Source organism: Myodes glareolus, chromosome 2 (assembly GCF_982192425.1).
Source record: "Myodes glareolus chromosome 2, mMyoGla1.1, whole genome shotgun sequence".
NCBI classification, from domain to species: domain Eukaryota; kingdom Metazoa; phylum Chordata; class Mammalia; order Rodentia; family Cricetidae; genus Myodes; species Myodes glareolus.
Genome location: NC_142027.1, coordinates 50,084,470 through 50,105,655, shown reverse-complemented (window position 1 = coordinate 50,105,655; position 21,186 = coordinate 50,084,470). Strand labels below are relative to the sequence as shown.

The 21,186-nt window shown below is 35.5% G+C and overlaps 1 protein-coding gene across 23 annotated transcripts in view; it reads right to left on the bottom strand.

Moving 5' to 3' along the window:
• The window catches only part of Zbtb20 (zinc finger and BTB domain containing 20), a 758,948-nt gene that overhangs the window by 426,160 nt on the left and 311,602 nt on the right, over nucleotides 1–21,186 (bottom strand). For all 23 annotated transcript variants that reach the window (XM_087900141.1, XM_048422822.3, XM_087900155.1 and 20 more), the window contains one exon: nucleotides 10,613–10,684. The gene's annotated coding sequence lies outside the window, so the exon portion shown is untranslated. The remainder of the gene's footprint in view (nucleotides 1–10,612; nucleotides 10,685–21,186) is intronic.

Here is a 21,186-nt window from a genome sequence, read left to right as displayed (position 1 = left end):
GTTCTCTGGACAGAGGAGAGGGTGCCTGAACCGGCCTTGGCCTATAACCATATTGATGAAGACTTTGCTTATCACCATAGATCCTTCATCCGACGATGGATGGCGATACAGACGGAGACCCACATTGGAGCACCGGACTGAGCCCCCCATGGTCCAAATGAGGGGCAGAAGGAGGAAGAACAAGAAAAAAAAACTCAGGTCCATTTTTTTTTTTAACTACCCAAACTAAATCTCTCTAACCATACATGCAAACATCCCTTTTCCCCTCCCAGGTCTCAGAAATCTGTATTCTATTTCTCCTTTCTATTAATGTGAGCATGTTATTTCTTATGTACATGAAATCATCTAAGATTTGACTCTGTGTGGCTGGCTCACAAGCCGTGCACTTACTTAGCATTTTGTTTTGCATTTCCTCATGTTGTAGCATATGCAAGAATTCATTTCTGCTTAAGACTAAATGTTGCCCTAAGGTGTATACCTTTTGTTTATCTGTTTGTCCACAGATGGACATTGGGGTTGTTTCTATCTTTTGCCTATCAACTCTGTTAGCCAAACTTAAGGCATATTTTAGGAATACATTTTATTTACAGTAGCTTAAAAATGACTTTTTATGTCTGGTCAGTCATATTTTGTATCTAACTAGTTACTTCTGTAACAGTAAGTTCTATGTTTAGTAAATTACATATTGTAGTTGGTCTTTAGCTAAGTGTGTTGGTGTGTATGTCACATGAATATATATGTAATGATACCTAGAAATGTACTGTTTCTGGCAATAAAACCATGTTAGTTTCTGTAGGAAAAGGAAGTCATTACTCAGAGAAGTCATTTTTTTAAATGGAGCTGCATACTAAATTGAATTAACTGAATTTAGAATAAGAGTTTTGTAGGAGGGAGGCTGCTAGTTAGTTCCCAGCTGCTTAGCCCTGAAATAATCACACAGAAACCATATTAATTAAATCACTGCTTGGCCCATTAGCTCTTGTTTCTTACTGGCTAACTCTTACATATCAGTTTAACCCATCTCCATTAATCTGTGCATTGCCAGGTGCCTGTGGCTTACCGGGTAAAGTTTCCAACGTCTGTCTCTGGCGGTGGCTTCATGGCTTCTCTCTGATTGTGCTTCTTTCTTGCTGCATTCAGTCCAGTCCTCCCTGCCTAGCTCTGCTCTACCCCTCCCTTTTCTGCTATAGGCTCAAAGCAGTTCTTTATTCACTAATGGTAATCACAGCATACAGAGGGAAATCTCATGTGAGAGTTTGCTTCCTACAAGAGTCTATTAGAAGGCTAGACCCAATCATACCTGATCAAGTCAAGCAAAATATCTGGGTGAGGCAAATAGATTTACTATTAATAATCCATGTTGTATCTAAAATTTAATAGTTTAGATTTTTTTCTTGTATTTTCTTCCTTATTTATTAATTAATGATAGATAAATGAACATAAAATTCATAAAATTTACAGCAGAAACAATAAAAAAAAAGACTGGCCCAGGAAGAAGCTCAACTGGGCAGGGAAGTGGACCTACCAGACTTCAGGAGGGCATTGAGAGTCACCAGAGAGACAAGGGAAGAAAAAGAGATTGGTAGTGGCTATAATGGACAGATGATCAATGCACAAGAAAAACAACTTTTAAATTGCTATGCACATTGAATAAGTCATTTAGTCACATAAATCATATCAAGGAAGCAAATTAGTTTTATTTACTTTTGATTGAGCAATTATTAGTTTCTGTGGTTCCATGGATGATTGTGAACTAAGAAAAACTCAGATGTTCTCTGTCTGTCTCTGTCTGTCTCTCTCTGTCTCTGTCTCTCTCTCTCTCTCAAACACACACACACACACACACACACACACACACACTCCTTTTAATACTTGTTCACAAGAAAATCAGCACCAGTCTAGATTCAGGGAGTGTTTGCTAAATGAAAGAATCAATCTATTTGCAGGATTATTTTATTTTGTATTAAGCAAGTTGAAGGAACACAAGTGAAATTAAAACCTCTGAATGTAGCTTACTTTTCTCATCCCCCCTCTAAAAAAGTAAAGAGAAAGTAATATAAAATATGTGTTTCTTTAGTAATAGATGTCCATTGTAACTAGTTAAATAATAAAATATTAAAATAAAGCTAAGCAATTTTCTCCAAGTCCTTTTTTTGTTGTGAATTCTGTGACAACCAAAGGAAAGAACATGGTGGAAAGTGTCTGTACCACTTTTCATAGGGACATATATGCATAAAATACATTTATTTAAAACACTAATTGCCCAAAATATTTATTCTTTTCATAAACTGTGATCATTCTTAAAGGTCAATAGCTCTCTATATAGAATTCATTCTTTTTCTTATGTCTGTGTAATCTTTAATAATTTTAAGTATGTAGTTGAATTAATGAAATTATTACTTATTAAACTTACTTTGGCACACAAAATTTTTACAGGATGCCTAACCCTTACTGGAGACTTAACCAGTGCCCTATCACTGACTAAGAAAGAAAAATCAGTTAATGACTTTCACTTCTACTCAGGAAAATTAGCACCTAATAAGAGAGTAAACAGTTGTGATTTTTTTAATTTGAGAAAAACTTCAGAGTTTATTGTAGCATCATTTAAAAATAAATATTTAAAATAAGTAATATCTCACTTCAACTCAGTCATTGTTTCCAATATGTGAATAACTCTTAGTAGCAACAGAGTATTTCCTTATATGGCTGCCTAAACACAAAGGCATTTCAAACCAATAAAGGATCCGAAAAAAGCACTTACTCCTAAAACTACTAAGTGATCTTTACTTTTACTTGTATCTGTGACATTGATTAACCACGCTAATTCTATAGAACTCTAAATATTTCAGCCATGTCATCTGACTTCTTCCCATCATATTGTGTATAAGATGATGGAAAGTGCCCTCGACAGACAAGGAAAATGTTGTTAAGACAGCACTTCAGGCACGACAGAGACAAGTGTCCAGATGGTCTACTCACGCTTTGCTTTTGGTCACAACTGCTGCCTCCGCAGTGGTAACTGTGCAGTGATGATGTAGAGAGCATCACATTGTCACTGTCTCATTTAGTTTGCTAGTATCAGTTGTTACTCAACACAAGAACATTTCATACCATGCCAAATATTTTTCCATTTCTTCCAAGGCCCAGTGTATGAAATTTTACTGACAAGTCTTTCTAAATTGAATGAGTCTAAGTGAACTTACTAAACTGCCAGGGTCTTTTTAGGCCCCTGAACTTTCTGAAGGATGTTCTTACCAGCCCTAATCTGTAAGACTTAAAAACACCAAAAATTCACAAAGCTGAGAGCAACAATAATTTAATGCAAGCATTACTAATCAGAAAATTAAACTCTACAGTATTTAAATTATTTAAGAATTTAGAAAAAGCAACAACACAGTTGCACAAAATTACATGGTTAAATTAGTACATTTAGCACAAAGTAAAAACACCTTGGTAAACATTTGGATCTGCTAATACTAGTCCTAATACTTCCAATACTGATACCTGATTATTTATATTCTTGAATGCCTTTGGAGCAATTTTGGGAAATAATTTATAGCTGTGAGAATCCATATAAGCACAAGCTTCATTCTGCATTAGTCTTCCCCAGGAAGAATCAAGATTCATCAAGGCCTGCTTTGTCTCTCCCAGGTGACTCAGAATGGAGTTTTCAGATTGCCTTGTGGGACATGAAGACACATTTAAAGTTAATGTGGGACAACCTGAACCGAAATGCAGAGCTTTACTCCTTATGAAAATACATGTGCCTAATTTCTTGGAAATTTGCTGTTTCAAAGGGTCAAAAAGTTCTTTCCTAATTGCTTCTTTTCAATCATGAACAGAAGAGGTAACCTGTCTTCTTTCTCTTATTAAAACTGTTGTTCCATTTAAAATTCTTTTGAGAACAAAACACTGTACCAGAATTAGATTTTTAGCAAAATATAAAGTTATTGTAAAAATTCTTTTTCTTGTGGAGGAAACCAAAAATTTTAAATAAGTTGGTTTTTTTTGTTTTTGTTTTTGTTTGTTTTTGTAATTTGAAATCAGTATACTTTCTGATGTAGGGCTAATAGTATCATCACAAAATAGATGCTGAGGCAAACAACAACGATCCCTTCTGCAAAGCAGGAAGAGTGATTTTAACTGAGACGCTGTGAAGAGGGAAAGAATCTTCAGGGGCTTTCATGGGAACACAAATCTAGATGTCTGACTCAGGCAGTAAGGACAGCAGCAGCTCTGGAAGGCTGAGTACTATAGATGGCTCTACATTTGATGCTGCACATCATTCCCTGATCTGCTGTTATTGACCGGTGACAATGGTTTTAGGATAGTTGCTCAAATCAAGAAATCCAAATAGGTTCCTCAGAAACAAGAATAATCATTGCTGCAAAAGTGGTACACGAAAGGAAATTCAGGATCATGGTTTAAGGGATACGAGGTGCCAGTGTGTGTGTGTGTGTGTGTGTGTGTGTGTGTGTGTGTGTGTGTGTGCCCCTCTAGATGTCCTACTTTTAAAAATGTTTTTACCTCCTTCTCTCTCCTTTCTCATCCTCCCCCCTTTTTTAATGGCAGGATCTCACTATATATCTCACCCATTCTGACTGGAAACTCACTGTCTTCCTACCTCAACTTCCTCAGTTCTAATTTCACCTCTCATGATATTCTCTTCTCGGCTGTGTTTCAGTGTTTTTTGTTTCACATTTTTATAATGTTTAACCTTACACCTACTGTAAAGTGTACACACACACACACACACACACACAATCTCTAATAATGTTAATAAGTTAATCCTGAAAAAGAAAATCTAATAAAAATACATTTTAATATTAAATCATTTGAATTATTCCTTTTTATTGTTTTAATTAGCACAGTTACTTAAATTCTTATTCACTTTTCAAAGTTATTTTACATGGGCTCCAGGTTAGTGGCACCATCTTTTGTGATATGATTTGGATGTTGAGCACAAAGAATGAGTTAAGAAACTTCAGAGATGTACCAGCCAGTCTTATCAGTTCACTTCCCAATGAAGAAAACATAAAACTATTATGTTTGCTTGCAAACATGATAACATAGTTCAGTTTTAAAGACATTCTCTCAACATTCCTTCTTCTTGGGAAGTACATAAAAAATGTATGACTATTGTTCTTTATAAGCTAAGTGGCCATACTATGTAGACCACAGTAAACTAAACAGCATCCGGAAAAGTAGTCACAGTGTTGGGTTAGATGATGAAAAAGGCAGGCAGGCTGGGGCATGCTTGTAACTCTAGCATGTGGAACACTGAGGCAGGGGGGATCAGAAGTTCAAGGTCAGTCTTGTCTACATAGAAAGTTGTTTGACATCCTCTGAGTACATGAAACACTATTTCACAAGCAGAAAAACAAACAAGTGGAGACTGTGTGAATGTTGGCTCAAGATTTCACTATGATACATGGTTTCTGAAGGTAATTTACTTTGACATGATGCTCTGATGCGATGGAAGAGTTCGATGTGTTAGTTTTATGTGGAATGAACATACTTTGTAAAATCAGCATTTTACTTTCTTAGCAGTTTTTCAGTTTTTAAGGCATTAAGACCAGTAAGGATATAATGATTTCTGTGATCATATCAGCTGAGGTGGTACCAAAGCGCACAAGATAAAAATATTAAGAGATCCCCAGTGTTGGAATCTGTTAGACTCACATATTAACTTTGTGTTCTTGTATGTACTTAACTTCCCGGGGCTCAGTTTTTTCATTACAACATGAAAAGGGTTCTTTGCTGAGCAGCTGCAGAGTATGCGTAGCAATGGTGACAGTCAACTCTTAGAAGGCATTTGGTACATGAAGTAAAGAGAATGGGAGGCACCTATACTATTCCTTTATCCATTAACTGGGGCTTCTGCACAAACTTGTCTCTTGTACAAACGGTCCCCTTTCACCCAAGACTGTGAAGGGATTATGGGAAAGACTTGCATCATCTATTAGGTGGCTTGGATGCAGTAATATGGCTGAGAATTGGGGTTCACAGGCCCAGTTTTCCCACTTAAGCTAATAATTGACCAATTAGATGGCCGTATAGTTAACTGTTATAAGAATTCTAGGCCTGATTTTTATTTAAAAAAATTCCTAAAGTTCTTTGCTGTTGTAGTATTCTCTAATGATAATGTCTTCTGAGTTAAGACAGACTTTCTTTCTTTAGAGTATAACCTACTTTTCTATGGTTACTATTAATATTCTCTTTGTGTGTAAACTGAAAAGGATGATATACAATATTCTGAAAACACATAAGTATCTCTATTCTTGCTTATTGACTTCCTAGGATATTAATGCAACCTGTTTCTAAACTATCTGATTTGTTCTTCAATCTAGAAATTTAGCATAGTTGTAGAAAGTAACAATTTTCAAGGCTTTCATTGCTTCTAGGCCTCTTGTAATTGTATACGATAAAATATAACCATCCTTAAAGATAAGGTTAAGGTTTATCAGTGAAAAATGGAGTATAGGAGTGAAACATATTGTTAGTATATATTTTTTATGTATATAAAGAACAGAAAAATAAAAGTAAATTAACCTGCAACAGGGCTTTAATAATTATTGACTAAAAAGAAATGAACCTGACCTTATCTCATAAGGTTGTCAGCATTCTTCTCATTTTTTGCATATGGAAAATGTGGCCTAAGCTATTAGTCCTAAATTTTAGAGGTTCAAACTCTCTTCAAACTCAGAAAAAAAACCCAACACTTTAGTGAGTATTAAAATTAGATTTACTTCACTCATATTCTTCTTAAATAAACAGTTCTTTTCATGGAGACAATCTGTAATTTTGTTATTATCTGTGTACTAAATTAATGTCTGATTCTTTAAGAATTTAGAAATTAACCTCAGACTTTGGAACTCATTTCTATATTCTTAACATCAAACGTAGTTGACGAATGAATTAATGACTCCATTTTTTTAGGAGATTTACCAAATAGATTTAAAACCCCTTAATTATACAATAAAGGTATTAATGACCCTGGTAACATGTTTGTTATCAGGATGTATATAATAAATGTTGATTATTATAAAGAAGAAAGAGAAGTTTGAAGAGACAAGTTTGTTGATAAGCACATCTAGAACTCTATTCTGACATTCTCATGCTATGATCTCCTTTTCTCTGTATGTTAAAGCTTCCATGGGTACTTGTAAAAGCACATCTGTTTCATCTTGTTGGGACACAAATCTTAGGCCATTAACTTTTTGCATCCAGTTATTCAAACAACTTCAAGGCCAGGAGTAGAAGACATGGGTGTGGTAATATGAAATTAAGAAACAAAAACATGGGTCTAGGAGCTGACTCTGGGTAAAATAAGTTCTGATGCTTCCCTCTTTGGATTGTTAAATTATAGAATTAATAAAAGCAGGGTGACATAAATTACCGCAATGAAGGCTGACTGAGAAGCCAAGGACAATGGCACTGGGTTTTTATTCTACTGCATGGACTGAGTTTGTGGGAGCCTGGTTTGTTTGGATGCACACCTTTATAGACCTGTATGGAGGGGAGAGGACCTTGGACTTCCCATGGGGCAGGGAACCCTGACTGATCTTAAGACCAGAGAGGGAGGGGAAGGTGGGGAGGGAGAGGGAAAAGGGAGGCGGGGAAGAGGTGGAAATTTTTAATAAATAAACAAATAAACTTAAAAAAATAAAATAAAATGCATACTCATTCTCAAAGAGGGTAACTAAAAAAATAATTAATTCATTTTAAATTATTTAAATTTATTTTATTCCTACCACAAACATTCTTTCAGAGGAATGGCATCTGACAACAGCAACCTTTGACACTATGCACACTGCTGGCAATTTTGAATTGGTATACAGGCTTCATTCTCAAGACTATGAGCCAAATTACTATGGAAATTTCTAGTGAACTATCTTCATCAATCACTAAAATGAGTATTAAGTGAACCAATAAATTTTGTCTATAAAGACCACAGGGCACAAAATGTGTAGGGCTAACAAAAAAAGTTTTGATAATAGTTTCAGAGCACTGCTTTATTCATTAATTTTGGGTTAATTGGTAAATAGTTAATAACTCTCAAAATTATCAAAAAGATCTGTCTCTCCGAAAGCATTGCTTACACTGCCTTCAGAGGAATGCTGGAAGCTCGGCATCCAGGTGTGATCTTCTGTCAGGTCTACATGTTGAGGAATGGTCTATCTTTGTCATCAGTATGGTTGTCATAGCCTGAATGCACTACCTGTGCCTCAACTTACTGGTTTCAGAATGAGAAGTCAGACTTCCATTATTTTACATTCCTTACTGCTGTTATGTTTTATGACAGTTTATTTCCCTGTCATCAATTTTACCTCAGGTTTCCAGCCTTAAAAAAAATGTGGAATAATTTATGAGGAACATCGATAATCTTAAATGGTTTTCAATATTCTAACACAATTGACCAGGCCTAAATTGTATCAATTCAGTTTTCCCCCAGAGTTTAAATTTTATGAGAGCCTTAATTTGAATCACTGAAAGCAGACTGCACAAAAATGAAAAAAGAATTCCTTTCAGAAAAAAATTCTTAAATAGAGTTAGGGAGAGGTGACTGGAAATATTAGGTAAACCAGATCTGAGTTCTAAAAAATACTGTAGTCTTACTGGGATTGTGATTTGGTTCTGATATTTGCCTCAATGAAAAGATTTGCTCACAGTAACTTCTCAAGTTCCTGTCCTCTTAAGCCAGTACTCACAGCAACACTTGCTTCACTTCCCTCAAATGTTTGCTGTACGTACAGTCAACACGAGAGACGATGTGGCCAATGCCCTCCAACCAGGCAGATCAGAGTCAATTCTACTACATCAGAAATAACACAGGACTTAGAGAGAAAATTACTGAAGACTATTTCACAGACCAATAGAATGTATATGAATGGATACTTCTTCTCCGGGCCAGGAAATCAAGTGTAAATTAGCACGGTGATGAAAGAGTAAGAGGCTGATGCCCCACCTGATATGAACGGAAGCATGGTCTATGGCAAATTATTTATAATTGTTTTTCTACCTGCGAAAACCTTTACCTGATTCCTCTGCACAGTAAATACTCTCAAATCTCTGACTTTCAAAAACTTGTATAATTGTTCTGCAAACAATAGGTTTTTTTGTTTTATTTTTGGGTTTTTTTTGTGTATGTATGTGTGTGTGTGTGTGTGTGATTATCAATTACTGTGATAAGTACTGGGGAAAAATCTGAACAAATCCTTACTTTCAGAGACCTTAGTGTTTGTAGGCTTGAACTGTTAAAATTATGACAAAATTAGCAACTGTTACTTATTTATTTAGTCTAGGTTGTCAACAAACCCAAGTTGCCAAAGTGCCTCCTGTGTCACTTCTCTCAAAAACAAAACACATAAACAAAAAAGAATTTAACAGAACTCTAACAAAAGATGCAGGCATGCAAGCTTCAGGCCTATCTTCAGACTGTAGTGAAGCAAAGTGAAAATGGAGGAAGTAGTTCTACTCTCTGTGTGGGGACCCTACCTGTGGAAGCCGGGGTGCAGTAAGGAGACCACACACTCAGCACTACAACGGAAAAGATGGTGCACACTGAGGAAGCCGGGATGCAGGAAGGAAGGTGACCCCACACCCAGCACTACAACAGAAGAGATGGTGCGTACTGAGGAAGCAGGGGTACAGTAAGGAGACCCCACACCCAGCACTCCAGTAGAAGGGATGGTGCTTTTAGACTTCGACAGAAACATCAGGCTGTAAAACTTAGCAAGGCATAATAAACCTGGATTTTATTGCTAAAATTTGTATTTTGATCTAAAATATGATAAAGATCTTTCCTTTCAGTATTTTCCAACTCTGAATGCAGCATTAAAGTGATTTTCTTTCTCTCTTCCACCAACTATGAGCTTCTGTTTTCTTACCCTGGGCATCTGAATCTTTTATTTGCTCCAGTTCTATTCACTGCCTGTTTTTCAGACATTGAAATCCCAAATGTTAATTGTTCTTCCAAGTACATTGACAAAACAGCAGCTAAATAAGGGTAGAGCAGACTGTGGTAGACTCTGACATGCATTTATGGAACAATGGGGCTCTGAGAGACAGCCTTGTAGCTCACGGGAAGACATAAGATGTGCTATTTTGACTGCTTCATAGCAGAATGGGGAACACACGCACACAAGGGAATTATGCATTTTTACTTAGGTTTGCCCAAAAATCTTCAAGGCTATAGAATCTTATGATGTCATCATGAACCTTTCATTTTCATTGACACAAAGACTAAAAATTTCTAGCGACATCACTAAAGAAAACAAAATCTACTTTGATTCAAAAGAATTCTTTTACCTCTTAAGAGTGTGGTATAAAATGCACAAAGCTCTCCAGAGAGGGTGTGTGTCTCTGTGCTGATGCACAGTGGGCGACACCCTCCCTAATGAAATTCAAAAGAAAGGTTTCATAATTTCGAGTGAATAAAAGACACCCAGAAACACTGAGCTCAATAACTTTTTTAAAAAGGAAATCATTTAAGGATAGATTTCTTCAGGGACATTCAGATTTTTCCCTCTTGTCGGTTACTACGATAGGTTTGTCCCTTTGTGGGGTGGTCACAGAAGCACCGAGGAAGGGGCGGGAGGCGTCTACTCACAGGGCACAGCGCCGCTCAATCTTTGTTTTTAAGGTGCTGTGATTTCAGTCTCAGAATACAACTTCAGGCAGTCTGAAAAGAAACAGGTTAAAATCTCTTTCAGTTATAATTGGTATTTCAGATTTAATTAAAAATTAAACTTTCATAATGTTTCCCCATCCAAAGCAATGCATTATCAGTCAAGCGGAGCTTTTTTATTCCTGTTAAGGGGGAAAAAGAAAGAAAGAGAGGGAGAGAAAAAAAAAACCGTTTCCCAGAGTAGTTTCTTAATGAAAATAAAAGAATCTAAAGAGGAAACAAAGGTAATTCTGGAAAAAAAAAGAAAACCCTCCCTCCATACTGAGGACTTCATAGTGGTATGGCCAGAAACTTCCAGAGTAAATTCAGTTTCAATCTAAGTAATTTAAAGAAAAATATCCTAAAGAAAAATTTCACAATCCAAAGAGTATGGAAAATATTAAGTCCATAGGAAAAAAATCTATGGCTCTGAATATCCATGATGAAGAAAAACTATGACTGCAATAAATTGGGAAAAATACTAATCTATGGTTACAAATGACTGACCCGTGGGGAAGGGGCTGGAAACTAGAGGTAAACAAGCACAGTTAGCAATATAAAAGGCAAAATGGTCACGGAATTATATTATGGGATGTTTGTGTGCCCTACTTCATGTCATACTGTACTTCCTATTCCATATCATCATCAGTGTAAGACAGGAAAATCATAAGGATTTGAATGAGACATCCTGGTTTAACTTTCTGGTTCTATGTATCATCAAACTAAGAATCCAGGCATTCAGCTCTCCAACTGTATCCACAAGTTTGGGCTTAAAACACTTTGTTTATTTTTCAATCTTTTCTTCAAATACAAACAATAGTAATAAAAGAATCACAACATACTACATTAACTCATTTCTATTTTTAGCTTCAAATAAACAACACATTAGTGTTTAGAAAAAGATACTTTTAAATACAAAATGGAGCTAGTATAATTATCTTCCTTATTTTACTTTAAAACAGCATTTTTAATGCATATTTGTTGCACCGATTGTGTTGGGTTTATGTCTGACCCTCACATAATACAAAGTAATATTTTAATATTTCCACATATGAGATCATAATCATAAATCACCCCTGAAATTGCACCTATTATGAGAAAATGCATCTGGTCCTCACTTGCAAATCCTGTTTTCCTTTGAAATATATGGAATAATAACTTAGGCAATGTGTCTATTTGATGTACATACATTTTAAATGCAAACTTGCCCATATTTCATATTAAACCCAGCCATGAATGGGATTAGATTTTTGAAAAAAAATTACTGACTGACTAACTAAACTTTCCCTCTGCTTCTCAAATGCTTGAATTAGCCTAAAAATGCACCAGTGTAAAGACAGAAATTATGGAGGCGTCACCAGGGACAACTGAATGAGAGGAGGGGAGAACACATATATCCTTATAAGGCAACCAAACATTCATGAAAGACACTGACAAAAATAACTGTGCTCAAAAATTATATGGAATAACAATAACCCCTGATAAATGATTCAGAAAGATAAAAAGTATCCATTTGTAGATAAATCTGAATTGCAACTGGTATTGTTCTCACCAACAACATGTGGTCAGTGAAACTGAATCACTGTCTGACTCAAAAGGTGAGAGAAAGCCGACTGAATATACACATAGAAAGTATTAACTGACTACTGTCAGTTTTAGTTCAATCAGATTTCCTTTTCCTCAAACCAGCAGATGTGCAGTAAACACAACTATTCAAAATCATAAAGTTCATTATGAACAGTCAGCATTAAGTCACACACACCCCCTTCCTGTGCTGTGACTTGCTTTCTTCTCCATTTCTGCCGGCTTTTCCCTCTCTGTCTCTGTCTCTCTCTCTGGTAAGGGTAATGAAGCTCAAAAATAACATCTTGTATCCTGTTGAGGGAAACTTGGTCACAACTATCCTTCCAGATGACAAACTCATTCTTAAATGTCTGTTTCTCTATCCAAAGAAAACAGCACAATTGAGAAAATAGACACAGCCTCACTTACAGTACCAACACCACCACTTTTAATTCCTGGGCTGTATTCATCAAAAGGAGGACTGAGGTTTATTTACATTATTCCTAACCTCAAATGGGACCACAAATAAGCTTCATAACAGGACCATTCTGTGGCACTCAGGCAAACGGCTGGGCAAAACAGATGGATCTTGCTTTGCGCCAGAACTCAAAAAATACAGTCGCCAACTCACTGTTGGCGACTACATATTTTGGCCCAAAGATGGACCTGGAAGTGGGACCAGTTGTCTTCGATAGGAACACTGCTCCTCTTCATTGCACTTGAACAAGCCATTAACTCTGTCACTGAGTCACTGAGCCACCTACTGCACAATGTGAGGTAGAAACTGTTTGAAGGCAGGTCATTAAGGAAAGTGAAATAACTCTGAGGGTGCTGAGATTGAGAGGCAGAAAATCAGGACTGGACCTTATCATGGCCCTACTCTCGGCTTTACAGCTTCCAACTCCCATGTTTACAACTGCACACTGAATCCACCTTGAAAATTGATCTATGATTCATGTCCTCACTAAGAATAAATTTCTTCTTATGTATCAGTTTCTAATTTTTTTTTGTTTTTTTGTTTTTTTGTTTTTCGAGACAGGGTTTTGCTATAGTTTTATAGCCTGTCCTGGAATTAGCTCTGTAGACCAGGCTGTCCTCGAACTCACAGAGATATGTCTGTCTCTGCCTCCCAAGTGCTGGGATTAAAAGCGTGCACCACCACCATCAGGCTTCTAAAATCTTTTTAAAAATTAATCTTCGGCAGTAGTAAAATTAACAATAGTGGTTGATGTTCTAATCAGAACAAAAATACGAGAATTTCTAGATTATAGTCAATAATCACTGATACAGTGACATCACCATAAATTACAAAGCCTGGAGAAGGAGTCTCTCTGCACACAGCTCTGAACTATGCACTAGATTCTGTATGGGCTCCAGAGCAGCAGCACATGTGATATTTCACAGTGACCCATGCTACAAGTCACAAGGCCACCAAGAAAGCAATGATTCAAACAATAATGACACAGTGGCGAAGTACTTAGATCCTAGGAGCACTAAGTAGGAACAAGAGTGGCTTCCGACCACAGTCTACTTCATTTTAAAATCTTCACGCAGATAGGAATTGAGATAGCAGCATATCACTGGACCACAGAGCTCCAAGGAAAGAACAAGAAGCACTGCAGTTTAGGAGTCTGGAAACTCAAGCACTTCTCCTAATGTTCTCCCAAGTATTCAGCCCTGATTTTATTTTGATCAGGGTATTTTCTGCACATTCAGTAAGTTTTTTTATGGTTTATTAATTTTGATGCACATCAAATTTGACTCTTAAAAGACAAGACGTGACTGTGGTCAACAGAGATGCAAATAGTGAAATTTGTTTTTCAATTGAATTTGCTTTTAAAAATTTATTATGGAAACTTTCAAACATGTGGAAGGGTAAAATGTATGGTGAGTGAATTCCACTGACTCTCCTTCCCAGTTTTTATTCGACCAGATCATTTGAAAGACAATCCCAGATAACAAAGCACTCAACCATAGAGACTTTAGTACGGGTCACTAGAACATAACTTTTAATAAACATAGTTGGCTTTTTTCACACCTGAAATGACTTTTAATGTTAGTAAATGTTCTGTTAATGTCAAATAATATATGTTACCAATTCTTTTTATATGTCATAAAAATGACTATATATATATATATATATGTTACCAGTATCTTTTTTCTGTTAAAAGAATCCCATTCAGAATGACAACCGGCATGGCTGTGCCCTTAGTTTCTTCGGTCTATGACAACTTTTTGTGTTTTTCATTACCTTCACAGTTTTGAACAAGATAAAATACTTTGTATTCTGTTACTATACTTGAATCTGTCTAATATTTTCTTATAAATAAATTTATTTCTCATAAATTTCCAGAATTATGAGTTCCAGAGATGTATACAAAAAGATGTATTATTATAATATTGGGCAGTAAATGATGTCAACATGGCACATCACTGAGGATATTGGCTTTGGTTACTTGGTTATGTGGTACCAGACATCTTATAGTCTTAATAAGCAAACTTCTATTTTAGCACTATGTGGTAGAAAACGTGAAGAAAATATGTCTGCGTCTCATGTCCCGTGGCTGTGACAGAAAAGACTGAGAAAAAAAAAGGAACAACTTAAGAGAGACAGGGTTTGTGTTGGCCAGGTTACATTCTACTATCAACAGGGAAGTCAAAAGGAGCAACAACTTGAAATAGCTAAACCCAGCACATCCCCAGACAAGAACAACGAATCCATACACGCATGCCAGAACTAAGCTCCCTTGCTCCAATGCATTCACTGCGGCCCAGCCCAGAAAATTGTGTAGTCCAAGTTCATAGTAAGTCTTCCAAACTCAATGAACCCAATTCAGAAATTCCTCACATTAATGCCCACAACTAATCTTGGAAATTCCTCACTGAGACTAACTTCCAAGAAATCATACATTGTGTCAAGAAGACAATAAATGTATTTATCCTTACTATCAATGATTTTGAGTAAATTCAGAGTAACACAATCATAAGCACAATCCAGTTTGACAAAATTCTTGTCACAATCCAAATTGCCTTCATATATTTATCTAATGAATGGAATTGGTATAGTGCACCCCATTTTTAAAATACGTAAGGCAGCTCCCATATTTTGGCTACTGTGAATAATGCTGGCATGAGCATTTGCTTTATGAAAGTCCCTGTGTGGATATACATTTTCATTTCTCTTTGGAAAGCACTTAGAAGTGGAACTGTTGGGTCCTAAGACTTGGTTTATTTTTAATTAAGAAACTTCCAGCATTTTTAAAATGGATTAAATTCTTCATTGACACCAGCTATGTGGGAGGGTTCCATTTCTCCAAATCCTCATGAATACTTATTACTACCTTTAAAAAACAGAACTATAACTACTATAAAAATATGATGTGGTACCTTATGATTTAAGTTTACTTTTCCCTAGGGTTAATCATGTTGAGCATCTTTTTCTGTGTTTACAGCAATTCCTATTTCTTCTTGCATGAAATATTTATTCAAAATATTCACAGTTTAAATTGGATTCTGTATCATACTGTGAAATATTATTTTATGAAGATAGTTTATGATTTACAAATAACATTAACAATTATGATAGATTGATGATGTCTTCAAAATCTTGTAGCGATTTTCTTAACTATGGCTTATCATTTCACTTCTATCATGAAGTTCAAAAGTTCTTAATTGTGTTGGGGTTCATGTTATTGATTCATTCTTTTTTGTAGGCATATTTCTATTGAAAATTTCATACATGCATATAATGTTTATCAAATTTACTCTCCATTCCCTCCCCTCCAATTTCTCTCCTATTCCCTCCAACTTCATGTGCTCTCTGTCTTTGTATGAACCCACTCAGTCTAATTAATGCTGGTTGTGAATGCAAGTATGTTGGACCATTTACTGGAACATGGGATAACTTCTCAGGAACAGCATCTTAGAAGAAAACTTAACCTCCTTCAGCAGCCTCTATCAATAGATTCTCAGACAGGGATGAAAATCGAGGTTGAGATTTTGTCTGGCCACATCTTATGCAGGTTGTGTATGCAGTCATGACCCCTGTGAGTTTGTGTGTGCAACTGTCCAACATGTTCAATAAATAGTTTCACTGTAGATGTCCACTGTTTCTGACTCTTACAATCTGTCTGCCCTCTATTCTTTGAAAGACCCTGAATCTAGGGAGGAAAAGGTGTTCTCTGGATTAGTCACCATCTGCTGCAATAAGAAACTTTAAAATGACAGTTGAGAGATGCTTTAATATGGGTATAAAGATAGGAACTTATGGGAATAATAATACTATGTTCAATTTGAAAATTAAAATATTGGAACCCCCAAGGATCTACGACCTACCAAGTCATGAATTTTTGCCCCGTTAACAATACCAAGAATGGATCAATCTTTTGGAGTGAGTATTAAATCCAATAAGACAGTGATTGACTACTTCTATACCATTTGTGCCACTATTGTAGCAGTGGGCCTATCTTGCCAGTCCAATCATTACTGGAATTTATGTATTTTAAAAATCAAGGTTTTGGCTTTTTGTTTTTGCCTAAAACAAAGGCATGAGGATTTTCATCCAAAATATCTTCTTGAAGTTTTATAATTCTAGCTCTTGAATTTAGGTTCTGATTCATTTGAGCTAATTTTATAATTGTGAGACATATGTAAAAAATATAAGTAGTCATGTAGTCTTTGCAGCATACTTAGCATTGTCAAATTGCCTTGGTACCTTTGAAAAGAGCCAAATGAACAAAACTAAGATTAAATTTTCTAGACTCTTAATGTCATCCCATTGTTCTACATCTCAGTATTAAACTCCTCCTTACTATACTTTCAATAGTAAGTTTTAAGATAACATAGTGCATATAATCTAATTTAGTTTTCTTTTTAATAAGGAAGATAACTATTGTGTCATTTTTAACTGTTAGAATTAGCTTAACAGTTTTTGTAAAAAATATTATTTTTGATGATACTGCAAATGGAATTTTTGTAATTTCACTGTTGATGGTATGCCAAAAGAAAATTGATTTTTAGAGTAAACTTGCATCTAGTTAATTTACCAAACTCCTAATTAGTTCATAGGTTGTTTATGCACATTACTTAATTTTCACTCAAGGCATACTTTTAATGATATTTATTAAGGGGATAACCTCCATATGAATTAAAAACTGATAAATTATGAAGTTCATATATAGAAAGGCAGAACAATATTTACTATAAACGTAATGCTTTAAGTGAAGATCCACAATAAAGTTCACTTGAGAATAGACTTATATAGGGCATTTATGTTTATTAATAGATTTTAAAAATCACTGATATCACATAAGATTAAATAAACATGTAGTATGTGTTTCTAGAAAATTTCAAAATTTGTCCTTCAAAGACACCAAGAAGGATAAGAAAACAGCAAACTCAGTGCAGGAGAAATACAAAATGTATAAAATTTTAGTTCTGAAATCTGATTTTTTTCTGGACCAAAAATAATGCTTCACACTTACAAAATGTCAGAGAAATCCTCACCAAGCCTTGACTCAAGAAGATGTCACAGCTATAGCTATTCACTTTTTTTCTAAGAACCTGTACCCATAAAGATTGCTTTTTCCACTTGAAAATAAGAAATATAATTCATAAGACCCTGAAACACCACATATGGTCCTCAAAATATGAGTAAGCTAGAACATGGAGTATGATGGAAACTTATTACCCTGTGTGATATGGTTATCACTTAGTCAATATCCAAACCAAGATAATGAAAGTGAAAAGCGTCCACCTCCCATTTACCTTTAGACTAGGCAGGCCATGGAGATAAGTACTTAAATGGATTTTGGGTCCTCTAAATTGGAACTTCTGTGGCTGGTCTCTCATGTAAAATAGGTGTGTATCTCTTCTGCTGTGAATTTTGTTAGGCTTTGCATTTTGTATTGGGGGACTCAAATGAAACCCAAAATTATAGTTGTTTTTAATAGTAACAAAATAGCTACATTTTAGATTCATCTAATGACAGCCAAAGGAATAACTTAAGGAACAGAATATATGAAAAACTTCATAAAAATTGTAGTCCTTCTGAGATTTTTGTTTGTTTGTTTGTTTGTTTTACCTACAAACACTCTAAAAAAATCCAGAGTAGAATATCTGTCTGATCTACATCTTTTAACACTGAAAATACTAAATTATACATAATCAGATATCATTAGAATATGTTGAGAAAAAAAAAGTGTTCATACAAAATATACCTTTTTTTCTTATGGAAACGATTTACCACAATATTCACAGTGTTATATAGTTATCCTTTTTATACACTGAAGAACTTCCTGTAAATATATCTCTTTCAGCCTTAGTATTTATAGTGCATAGTTTCTGATGTTGGATTTCCCTCTATATGCTGTGATTATCATTAATGAATAAAGAAACTGTTTAGCAGCTATAGCAGGGCAAAACTTAGGTAGGTGGGGAAAACTAAACTGAACGTTGGGATAAAGAAGGGCAGAGTCAGAGAGAAGCCTTGCAGCCCCACTGGAGACCAAATGCCTGAACTTTAGCAGGTAAGCCACAGTCACATGGTTTTACAGAGATTAATAGAAATGGCTTAACTTAATATGTAAGAGTCAGCCAATAAGAAGCTAGATCTAATGGGCCAAGCAATGATTTAATTAATACAGTTTCTGTGTGATTATTCCGATTCTTAGCGGCTGAGACAAACAAGCGGCCCTCCTGCAACAAGTTTCAATATAGAGGGTCAGAGTTCAGTGCTTCCAAATGTACATATTACAAATAGAATTATTTTTTGCTTTTATATATATATACATATATATATATATATATATATATATATATAGAGAGAGAGAGAGAGAGAGAGAGAGAGAGAGAGGGAGAGAGTTGGCAAATGTACATGTGTGAAGGGCTAGAAGCCAACATTTTGGGTCTGCCCCATTTGACCTTCACCTCATTGTTTTCATGACAAAGGTTATTTATTGAATTTGTATTTTGCCCCCTGAACAATATAAGCTCTTATCATTCCTATTCTTGCCCATCAGAACTGGATGATAGGACTCTATTGCTAAACACAAACCTTTGTTACAAGATATAGAGAAGTCAAGTGGGAACTGATCTGGAAGCCTCCTTCCTACTGGCAGGTTTTTATAGTTACAAAAGGTACTGTATGGGCTGTTCCAAGAGGAAAGCCATCAAGATCCTAGTCAACTGTGAATCCTGCAAACAACACAAATTTTGCCCAGCAAAATATGTCTATTGACACAATATTGACTATGATGGTGATAACCAATCACTTTATTATCAGATTTAAGGTCAAGTCACAGGAAGGCATTCATGCTGGGTACTGTATACCCACTCAAAACCCCATAGCAGAGGAGATCTTGGGCGCAGATGGGAACTTAGCTAAAGAGTCATGGTGTTGAAATGCTTTCTAAATATTCATGTTTATATGCATAGAGAAATGCGACACCAAGATTCACCAGACAAGTTTCTGTTTGCAATGAACTGTGAAGAATGCAGAGGCTCATGTGCTGAATAAGTAATGACTAAGTGCCAAGCCCTAAATGAAACACTTCAAAGGTCTGCTCTAAGGCACTGCAGAACTGGGGTGGAGAGAATTTAAGAGCAGGAGGATAGGAATATCTTCAGAAAAATGACATAGTCACTGCAATCATGATCTCAAAGCAGGTTTAGTTGCCTTACTTGGATCTGGGCCTGTCATCAGTCCATCAAAGATAGGAGATTCCCTGGGTCACACCTGACCCTGAGAAATATTGATTAATAATGGAGAGAGGCAGTCATTGACTTCACTGGTGTATTCCAGGTAAGCTCAGAAAGCTCTGATGGACAGTTTAAAACCCAAGGCCACACAGACATCCCTTGTTAAATGCAGTGGTTCATAAAAAAAAGAAAATCAAAAGACTTCATGAATATGAGGGGGCAGTAGTGAGATAGTGATGAGAGAGAAGATGGTTGGGAAAGGGTAACTAGGATGCATTATATGAATGCATACAACTGTCAAAGAGGAAAATTAATAATTATAAATAATAATTATAAGGTAAAAGAGGGATAGAAAATATAGACACGTATAAGAAATAATTACAAGCATCAATAATCTGATTACACAACAATAATCATACTATTGCAATCTAAGGTACCATTTCAACAAGATACATTTTTTGTGTGTGTATGTGCTTTTATGTGTGTGAACACAGGCCCAGGGGTAAATATCACGTATCTTCCTCAATCATTCTCCATTTTATTTTTTGAGACAATATTTTCCATCAAACATTGAGCTTGCTGATTGGCCTGGCCACAAAGATAAAGGGATCCTCCTGATTTTGACTCTCAAGCAGAGACTGACATATCAGGTTTATAACATGGGAGACCCTCAGGATTATGAGGTAAGCAGATTACCTAATAAAACATATTTTAGCTATCAGTGAGAAAAATTATAGTACCAATTTGATTTTGCCAAGTTTGACATATTACAAATCACTGAATTGCCTCTTCACCTTACTTACTATTTGTATGTGCTCAAAATGAACAATTTCTACAGTAATTATTTTTTGAGTATAGTTAATATAATAATTAATCAAATAGCATTATGTTCCAAAAGCTTGATATTATCAACTTTGAAGAAGTTATTAAAACTTGTTACAGAACAGATTTTGTTTGATTTAATCTTTTCCTGTAGGAAATTCTGATTTTGTATAGGAAAAATTGACCATCATGCAGATACTACAAATATTCTCTGAAAATATGGAAGTTAGCAATTGCTTCCCAAGAGATACAAAGTGGCATATTTGAACCTAAATTGTTTAGAGATGAAAAAGTGTATTACAGCAAAGACAAATGGTTTTAGAAAGTATCCTCTTTTTCTGTATTTTCATTCCTGCTATATTTGCTATAGTACTACAACAGTAATATGCACAATTAAATGTGAGATATGCTTACAAAGTTAGAGTGCTATAAAC